Source organism: Bombus impatiens, unplaced genomic scaffold, assembly GCF_000188095.3.
Source record: "Bombus impatiens unplaced genomic scaffold, BIMP_2.2 scf_0478, whole genome shotgun sequence".
Lineage (NCBI taxonomy): Eukaryota > Metazoa > Arthropoda > Insecta > Hymenoptera > Apidae > Bombus > Bombus impatiens.
The window spans coordinates 1,412,454-1,423,242 of NT_176897.1; the positions used below are offsets into that span (position 1 = coordinate 1,412,454).

At 42.4% G+C, this 10,789-nt stretch overlaps 1 protein-coding gene across 2 annotated transcripts in view; it reads right to left on the reverse strand.

Moving 5' to 3' along the window:
• The window catches only part of LOC105680968, a 50,718-nt gene that overhangs the window by 26,287 nt on the left and 13,642 nt on the right, over positions 1 to 10,789 (reverse strand). Inside the window, exon 2 of one of the 2 annotated variants that reach the window (XM_024368735.2) lies at positions 7,335 to 7,346. The exons of the other annotated variant lie outside the window; for it this stretch is intronic. The gene's annotated coding sequence lies outside the window, so the exon portion shown is untranslated. The remainder of the gene's footprint in view (positions 1 to 7,334; positions 7,347 to 10,789) is intronic. 2 annotated transcript variants of the gene reach the window in all.

The following is a 10,789-nucleotide window of genomic DNA, read 5'->3' on the forward strand; positions in this document are numbered from 1 at the left end:
AACAAGAAAATAATTTGAATTTATGGAAATAAAGTTGTTATGCACGAAAAGCAGACGTTTGTAATACTATTAAGGATATAAAGCTCCTCGAGTTTCCTTTTAGGAACGGTTTCGCAAGAAATGAAAATAGTCAGAAACTTTTCCTTCGCTCCTCTCAAGATTCTCGTGTTCCCTGTTTTGACCTAGCTTTTCAGAAAGCCAAGACAAACGTTCCGCTATATACAGAATCCTAATTACGCAACAACGAATGGAATTTTTTTTAACCGAACAGAGTTGTTGTATGTAAAATATGTAATTCAAAATGCACGAGCCGTCAACTTTTCCGCTAGAATCGAAAACAATCGCAACGAGAAACAAGACACGGCGGAACAATCGGGCGAAATAAAAAATCCAAGAACGGATTGTGATCAGAGAGAAGGTGAGAGAATCGATGGAAGAAATTAGCGCAACGAGAAACGTGGGACGATAGACAGACCGGAGCCGCAAATACCGCAGAATTTCTATCTTTTGTCGTTTCGCGTTGGAAACAATCGGTCGATCTATCTCGCTGATTCAACGATGTACGCGATGTAATCGTGGCAGATTTTCCCACACGAAGCGCAACGGCAGAAAAATATCCGGTGCAATTTTCGAATTTTTAAAAAACGTCAATGTCAATTTACAAAGCTGAGATTCTCTGGAAAATCTGCTATCTCTCGCTGCTAATCGCGTTTATATAGGCACTTAGGCAGCCGATTGCACGTAGTATCTTGCATTTTAAATTTCCATGTCGCGTCAACTGGAAACCAAACTCGTCTTTTCAAGAATCATACCGATCCGGTGACTGGTTTTCGAGTAAAAGAAAACCCCGTTTAATTCAAAGCCGACCCTATTGCGCAAACGTCTCTCGCCTCGGCTTAATTGAATCGTGCTCATCGTAAAGGGTTGCATTCGTGCGATGCATCCAGACGAGTAATTTAAAACCAAGCTATTTCATCGAGCTACGATTCTCGAGAAACATTCCGTACAAGTGTCTCGTGAATAATAAAGTATTCGCGGCGCCTTCGGCGGTTAGTGGCACAACCGCTTCATTGTATCTGTACACAATAATTCGCCGCGCTATTCGACCAAGATGAGCTTCCCTCGAGAAGATTTTACAAAGAGATGCCTTTACAGAGATATAAAACCATCGAAACTTTATTCTCTCGTAGCAAACTGCGTATTACGCTTTATCGCAAACAACGAAACAATTACATCGTTCAGGATTGATTTATCGTTAGTAGAACGATGTACAAATTTATTTGCATAACATCGACAAAAGGTAAGCGAAATAAACGAACGTTAATCTACATTTACCTTAGTATAAACTGCGGTGCAATTTAATTAACCGCTTGCATAATCCAAGTAAGTAATCTGAATATCTGAATACCTTGAAACGAATATTTCGTATGTTGCAACCTAACATACTACAAGACTCTAGGAAGAGCTTTTGTTAGCCGTGTAATAACCACAATTTCGCGTGGGCCAAATTACTTTTCGCGTCCTTTCCACGAGTGCTTAAACCAAGCAAACCAAGAAACAAAGAGGGAAGTGAGTAGTACGAGGAAGATGAAAAGCATCGGAGATCTATGCGCGCCGAACAAATTAATTATCGAGTTCCAGCGAAACGAGATTGTCGAAAATAGATCGTTTTCGTATCAGAAACCGTAAAAGTACTGCGAGATTTTATATTCGACATGGTCGTCGCTGCGGATCAAAGAGCAGAATCGTCGTCGAATCCTCGATTCGTTTTGATTTTTCGTCGTCGATCGACACTAATCGATTCTACGATATCGATCGAACGACGATGAACGAGAGTTCAGTGTCGAAGCTGTTCCTGGTTGGCGGAAGAATTCTCGATCCTCGAGAAAACCGTAGTAAATGAATGGCGACGAAGGAGAAACTCTTGGCGAGCTAACTTCGCTTACTGGCATTTTCGTTCGTTACGTAGCTTTCAACAATCGTAAGATTCGCTATTCATGAACGAGACAATGGAATTTATCTCGACAACCACTGCGTTGTCTCCTTAGAAGTTCCACCGAGATGATTAAATATTGGGAATAAAATTACACCGTAGTAATGGCAATTTTGTACTTTCCTTTACGAAAGCCACGTAATAATCGACGACAAGATGATGAAAATGCGATTCTTCCGAGTTTCTCGAATCGCGCGGGCAGCATGCCAATGGGGTTAAAAGCTGTAAAGGGAATAACGCGCCTGTGAATGATGTAATATCACTGTAACGTCGGCTTTACTCTTTCACCGGAGGTATCCCCCGATGCAGTATTCCCAAATGTACTTTTACCTCTATATAGTTGCTTTGAATACGAAATGAAGATTTACCGGTGGAATAGTAATTTTACGCGTAATTTGTTCCCCTTGCTATTACGTTAATTATAATAAAATAAAATCTTTTCAACCTCTGTCTGCGACATCTTCGTTCCAGATTCGCGTAAACGAATCCTCAGGCAGACTACAAACGCGTATAAACGCGTCAAAATCCAATCGAACCAAAGTACGAGCGATCGAACCGGCAGCGTTCGAATAACTTGGACGAATAAACGAGCCTAGGGTGATCGATGAAAGAGATTGGTCTGCGAGTTTTGCGAGCTCTCACGACCACTTAACGGACCTTGAAAATCCTCAAGAGCTCGCGTCGGCATCGCGCCGCAAGAAGGACACCCGTCCGACCATCTCTCACGTGCGAGTACCAACCTTAACGTATTAGCTAACGATAAACTTTTACAGATCGATCGTAATATCGCTTTATTATGTCTCTAGAATCTCGATTCGAACGTTCGTTTCCCATCGAATAAGATTTACGGACGGATCTCGTTCTAAAAGATGATACAGCGAAAACCTCTTTTCACGAGCTGCGCTACTATTAATTGATCGTCGTTCGAACCGGATTTATTAACGGATCGACGGGCCACTTGGAATTGCTCGAGGGCCGGGTATCACGAACCTTTCGATGATCGATGATCGCGCGGGGTTATTTCCTTTTATCGCGCAAGATATATCTTTAATACGATAAAAGTCTAAAGACGCTCGTTTGAACGAATCGTCGATCCGATCGCCGAATACAAACTGGAACGGACAAACTGGACCGAATACGAACTAGATGCGACAACGGTGACAACCGATTTACTTTTCTAAATGCAGCTTCGCCTAATTCCAGTGTACCTGCCAGCAAGCCGGACTCGTCCTTGATCTATTTCACTGCGTTTCAGCACGGATCCAGAAACCTATTCGATTACCAAAGCTCGATACACGTGCACGTTCGAAAGACCGTTTAAAATGTTTTCGAACGAGTATGAAACAACCGAAACAACGAAGCTCGATTGACAATTTGGAAACTTCGTTACGATACGATCTGTAAATTTGCGTTGTCGTCCTGTGAATCACTGGCAAAGCCAATATCGATAGAAGAGTTAAAGCAAATGTACGTGCTGAGGCACTCCTAATCTTTCAAGACTGCAGGGTTTATACAGATTTTGAGATCCGGATGTGTTGTTACGATTCTCGTCACGTATCGAAACACATCTTCCATATGGGGGGTAGCATTTTGCATTCGGAAACGGTAAGCGTTCCTTTAAATACCGTAACAACCGTGTATGCATATCGACAAATCGATTTCTAATACAAAAATATTTGCACAGGTTCCGCTCATATTACGCATACTTCGTTATCGATAACCGATATTTGCATGAACAAAAACCTATGCGAAACTCGTTGCAAGAGGTATAAAGCAAAAAGCCATTTTAACAAACATCGAATATCGCGTAAACGCACAAAAATTTTCGTAACAGTTGTCAATGGAGAAATTACGATAAAGCTCAGTTGCCGATTTTTTTTTTCAATCTCGCAACGCGATTTATTCAGAGAAATGACAAGGACGATATTTTGCGATAGAATTATCAACGAGGCGGACTGTGATTTAACCAGCGTTCATCGAATACCAACCGCAGTTAACTAAATCAATCGGAGAATTCAATCACGAATCAATCACGAAATTCTTCCGTTTATGCAAAAATAATAGAATCGAACAGAAACGTGTAAAAAATCCTCCTACCGTACGAATGTTATTCGACCACTGTATATAACACACAAGTTAATTAAATAGGATTCCTTGGGCTTTACCGTGTTACGGTTTAATTAAAGCCTAATACAACTTCGTTAATTATTATCGAACCGGCACAACATACTTCTGTCGTAGTAAGAAATTGCTTATTCCGTTTCCTCATTGGATCCCATTTCAGTAAAATCCTTTTCGCGAACTGTCAGTGGCAAGTGTTGCCATAGTTTGTCCTCGAATCTCACGTTACACGCAAACTATGGCGTTGATGTATCTCTCGCGTATAACTTTCTCTATAGTCTCGATTGTTTCTGCTTTGTTAACAACTGTTTACTTGTTTTGCTACCATGATATAGGAAATATTTCGCGACGCATATCGCGACTCGTATTTGCAAGAATTTACGAACAAACAGTTTCCTATTAGCCGCATACGTTCTAATAAAATAATCCTAATAGCTGTCGTTTTATTACAACTTATCGGTGCTCGATGTCAATGTTCGCTGAAATATTTCTTTCAGAGGTGCGTAAATAGGACTTATCCTGATATAAATCACACTTAAAATGGCATATTTTTTAATTATATAAAATTTAAAGCGAATGGAATGTATTAAAAATATATATAAGATCCTGATATTTATATAAGTATCACTGCCAGTCTATCGCACTCTAACTTTTCCTTTTTGCAGAGATTGCAAATATCGGACGATTCAAACACGTGTTCGCGACGCGCGTCTTTACGGGCGTATAAATTTGAAACGCAAAGATCGTAGCTAGCGACGTAGCGGTAATTCTCCGCAATTACGCGTTTGCCTACAAATGGACGTTTCGCGTTAATGCTGCCGTCTAACACCGAATTACAGGTACGTAAGTTCTAATTTCAACAAAGTAGACGATATTAATGGAGACCGCTGTTTGAACGCAGCGGCGAACAAAGGCTGAATTCGAAAGCAAATCGGAAACAAAAGCCAATAAAGTTAGTCACAGAATAAAAAGAGCTGCGATTACTTATCCAGACTTAACGTCTTCCACAACCATCACGATAGTTAATTCCATCTTGGTTTCTAGGTTGAGGACTAATGCAAACTTAAGCCAACGATCGATGGCTGCTCTCGGGCGGATCAATGTTGCAAAGATCCATTTGCGAGACTATCGGACGTTGTCGAGATCGTGCTGTTGGGACTTAAGGTTGCTCGAAGATCGTGAAAAGTGTAGAAATCGCGCGGTTGGCATGTTGCTCTAATTTTAAGGATAATCGCACAATTCCACGCGTCACGTTCAAAATATCGTTTATGTCAATAAATGTTCAAAATATATCGTGTACAGAATCAGAAAGCGCATAGAACAAGCGTATATCGAACAAATTTCGATGCAACGTCGTAGCGTATCGAATATCGCGAGTAGATCGGCTTCCTATTCCAAGCTCGTCATATTTTTTCCTGGCAATTTCAATATCCCGAGCCACGTAGTTCGCCGCACTCGGCCAGATCGACTCGTCTTTTTACCGTGACAGCGTAATATCGGGATATACTACTGTCACGACTCCTACGTTATTCCACTTTCACGGAACGAAAGATCCGCCATTCCTACCGAATCTACATCGATCTGAAAGTGAAATCAGTTTTATTCGCGTTGTCCGCTAGGAAATGATATAGATTCGATAGCCGGGAGGAGGCTCGTGACCCGAGATCCATTACGATATCAAATCGTAATTGATACGACTTCGCAACGAACGTAAAACACGTCTGTTAAAGTAGCTTTTACTTCCTGCCGTCCGATTCGTTAATAGTAACTACTTCGATTTCATATCTGTTCGTCGCGTTTCCCTCCAACGTGCTATTACGTTCCATCCGCGTGATAATCATCGACAGGTGTAACATTCAAAGCACTTCCATTCTTTTATACGAGTACTTTTCTCGCTTTCAATGATAATTAATCGTTACACGAAAAACGAGTAGATGCTTTCGTATCTATTATCGTTAGTGGAACATAAAGAGAGGATATCGACGGTAATAAAGAGATGGGAATCTACAAAAAGTTGCGTGGGTGAAGACCGGGAAACTTCGTGGAAGACATAAAAGGAAAAGGCCACTCCTTTCTTTCGAGGTTAGCGAGAGCATATACGATAATCCGTAGTATTTCCGAAAGGACAGAAGCAGCACGAGGAAGACAAGGAAAAAATTTCACGAGCTCGACTTTCTGCATAATACCGATCCACGCCGCTTCGACGACAGCGACGATGCGACCGAAGACGTACTCTGTCGTTTAACGAGACCGAAGGAAAACTACTGATAAACTTAGTACTTAACGCGAGTCGTAACGTAAGCACGTACACGGAAACAGGATCCACCACTTTTCAAGTAAACGCTGCAACTTCCATCAGGTTCGAGCGAAGACCGGTATTTATCCTTGTATAGGAAATTGAAACGCGACAAAATTATTTAGAATTATTTCAGAGATAAAGCGTCGCAAAGCGCTATTCGAATCTTTCGCAACATACAGCAAAGCTGATGCCGCTTCCACGCTTTTATCGATTTCGCTCTGCCTTTCAGTCGTGGAAAGCGTAAAACCGCGAGACAGCATACGGGAAGCGTAAAAAAAGAAGAAATGCGAAAGATCGTCTAAACTTTAAACTTCCGAGAGACATAAAATACGATGGTTACAAGGTGTTGGCAAACACATTACGACCACGCAACAATTTTCTCGCGGCTCGCAACAGAGTCGCGAATAGTTCTGGAAATTTACAATAGTATTTTATATACCTACTTCCTTTATCCGGAAAAGTCTTGACGTACACACTGCCGAGAATTATCTACGCGTACGATAAAGAACGGTAGAAGGGTTGCTTGAAAAAAATTGTGGATTGAGAAAAAAAGAAAATGAACAAGATAAAACAGGAACGCCTCGTAAGCTTTAGATAAAATTTGAGCGGTAAAAATTAGTCTGTTTACATCCACGTTAATATAACTATTATTAGATATATATGTATAACTACTAAACGAATTTCGACGAAGTTTTCGCTGTTGTATAGCTCAGTGCCCAAGATAGAAGATAGAATATTTGTAGAAGCTGAGAAACAACCTGGCATCTAGCAAGTTGTATACGCTTGATCGTTCCCATGTTTGATAGACAAAACAAGCAACGACGGTTATTGTTTACGTGGTATTTCGAAATCGAACCCTCTTATAATTTCATACTTTTTAAATTTTATTGCGGAAAATAACTCAATTGTTGGTATAAGAACCGCAACCTCGACCTGCGAACAAGAAGCTGGCGTTTCGTAAATAGCGAACAGCAGCATGCAAATAGATAACAAACAGACAACAACAAACTACACGCCATCTATTCGCAAACGCCAACGAGGGAGCATCTTAATGGTTGCGGGCTGTTTGATTTGCATTCGAACTTTATTCGCGCGAACGTGAGTCATATACGAATGCCACGAAGAAACGCGAAAGCCACAGGTGATTTACACTGTACGACGAGCTTTCCTATACCGAGTACACTCCGGCGAAACTCCGTTTTGTTGTTCATTCGTGTATCTATTTAAGTCACCGCGATATCGTAGTAATCCTCAAATTTAATACCTCTGGAATTTATCCTATCGATCCCTTTGTCAGTTGGGTGAGCTCATTGGCGAAATTACGGAGCACGGGAGCAGCAGCAAGTTGAGCGTCATGCGAGGAACATAAATCGGAAAAGCACGATCTTGAAGCGATTGGTGTGCTTTGACGGTTGAGCGGGACAGCAGGAGCAATCGACTCCTTTGTAGCTATGTACGTTACACGCCGATGCATACAGAGTTAATGACGATACATCGCGGTGAACAGTTATGCTCAAACGCTAACGATATTACGATCGATGCAATTAGAATGGTCTGACCGTGGAAAAGCCACGAGTGTCGATGGACTTCGAAAACCAAACCACAGGGAAAAACGTGACGAAAATGACGCGCCAACGAAATTAACTTTTGCCGTTCCGATTTCGTTCCAATTCGTCGCACTATTCGCCGTTGATCGATTGTTCATAGAACAAAAAGCAAATACGGAGCGGAGGTTGATAGTCCGCACATCCGATAATCATGGGATTATTTTCGCCGCAAAATTACCTACGCGTCGCCCGGATTTTTACGTAAAAGAGTTCCGCGTGATATAGAATATTTTCGAACGAATACAGATTAAAACGAGAAAACGTCGGAAAATGTAAAAAGCTGTGACGTTGAGAGTATCGTGCGTAAAGCGTAACGCGCGTCATTTATTTTCCGTTTCTCCGTTACTTCTTATTACTCCCGCTGGAATACGTAAAGCTCGACGCTAATTCAACCGATGTTATTTATCTGTGCGCCAATTAACACCGACGATGAATCGTTCGTCGACATAAGCGTCGCAGTGTCGCGGCACAATTACCTTCAATTTTCTGTTTTTATCGAACGAGTTGGACAACGCGAGCCATCGCACGGACGTAGAATACATTTACAAATGGGAAACGAACGACACAGAGAAGCCGATGGCTTCGTTAGATTCAAAGAACGATGACAGAGATTCTCTTGAAATGAAACTACTTAACAGAGAAGGACGAAACGTTGGTTAGCTCATGGGCTTTACGATAAAACGAAACACAAATATCAAGTTCTTAATACGTATATTAAGTTCGTAAGAAGTTTCGCGAATGAAAACGCTTATTTACCGAGCGGAGAAGGTTATACAGACGTAAAACTTTCAACGAAACGTTAATACTAATAACAATTAACGTACATGTAAAACTGTTAATGTACGTGGTTCGCTCTGTAAGATTCGCAATCGCGATAATCTCGATATTTCCTCGAACAAATGATCTTTGCCCGAAATAGAGTCGAAATTGCTACGAACACGCGACTTCTTCGTAATAATTGAATCCTCGAATGCGAGCAACGAGCCTTTGTCGTTCGCACGATTCTTAAAATCGTTAGTTTTCGGAAGAATGTGCGTCATGACTCGCGCGTAGTAGTAGTTCCACATTGTCGTTCACGAAACGAGTATTAGACGTCTCGAGTTCACCTAACGTCATCCAATCCCCGGTTTGTATCGTCTAGAGTCTAGAGAGCGGTCTAAAAATACGTGTCACGTTTAATTCCGGTAATTGGGTCGTACGATCTTCGGTTGGCGGTTCGAAACGGCTTTTACGCGCAACCGAAAGATGGTCGAGCGGTGAGGACGGATGCGAAACATTATTTTAACAACGCTCGACCATACGAACGCTGTCCTTTAAACGGTTCGGACGAAGATGTAAATACATCGAGTGTCGGTGGTGGTACGCGGTTGATCACCGGCTGAAAGATCGTAAATCACGCGTTGCCCGTGACAGATATCCCTGTGATCTACGGGGAAGACCTGCTTCGTCTCCAATGACGATTATAGAATACTGCAAATTGTTGCTCGGTCGGCCGACCCTTTGTCGTCGATAGAAACCAACGAACTCGACATGTTCGACGAGCCGCTGCTTGTTCGAGCGTTTTCTTTCTTTTTTGTTGAAATGAAATTCCTTCTTCGAGCGGAAATCCCTGAGGGAAGTTAATCGACCCGTACCTGATCCGGATTGCACGAGTACACGAGGAAACGCGATAAGCGTTACAACGTAAGAGTGCAAGGCAAATATCAAAGATAACACAGGTGGAATCGATGAACGATATTCCTAGCGATAGTTGTCCTTGTTCCTGTCGCTTACGTCGCTAGATAAAACGAAATTCAGTTCGTTCTCGTCGATGCGACCTTCGAATCCATGCAAACGCAAGTCATCCGTTTTATCTGGAAAAATCTCCGGAAAAATCGTTTTATAAGACCTTTCGTTCTCGGGTATCCACCACTCGGAGAGGATCTCTCGAGACTTTTTCTTCGGACGATTCCAGGGGATACGATTCGCCGCTCGAAATCCCGCGGGGAACACAACTTTCAACGAGCAATTTCTCGCGATAAACGGTTATCTTCGTAGCGAAATTTTGGAACATTGGCGACTTTCGAGCTCGGCCGCCGGCTCTTCTCTATCTGTCATCCACGGCGACAACCATCATAGATCGAACGAGTTACTCGGAATCTCGCCGAAACCAACCTCGTGTTTTCTTGATATATTTGAAACGTTCGACAGGATCGAGCGTGTTTCTTCCAAACGAAATTCCTGACTTTCGTCGATTCCAGATGAACGTTCGAGGTCAAGCTGTATCACGTATGCGTCGTTTCGCGGTAGAGAGATCGCTTCCGTTGTCGATGCCGATAGCCAAATTCCAAAACGAGTTGAGCTCTAGGCGTCCACCCAGCGATCGTGATTGCCCGTGATACCGTAATTAATCGAGTCTGTTACACGGTAAAATGCTGGTCGCTCGAGGAATCTCCGGTCGTTCGTCCTCGCTCGTATTTGCCGAATGCAACGTAGCCTCGGCAGACGAATATTTACGCAGATTGTGCGGTCGAAGGACGAAAATTGTTGCGGTCGAGGAAACGCTTACGCTACTCGAGGAACGGGATATCAACGAAAAGAGAAGATTAAGGCGACAGGGAGGAAAGATCGCGCTTATCGTACGTACCGAGTACTAACTGGATTTCGAGGGACAAAAATAAAAGAGTAGTCTCGAGATTCAAGCAGTCTCGTAAGAAGCTTTGCATACTAATCGCTGTATCTTAGCCGCTTTCCACGACGGAATCGGAAGGATCGGAAGGCGGAACGTAC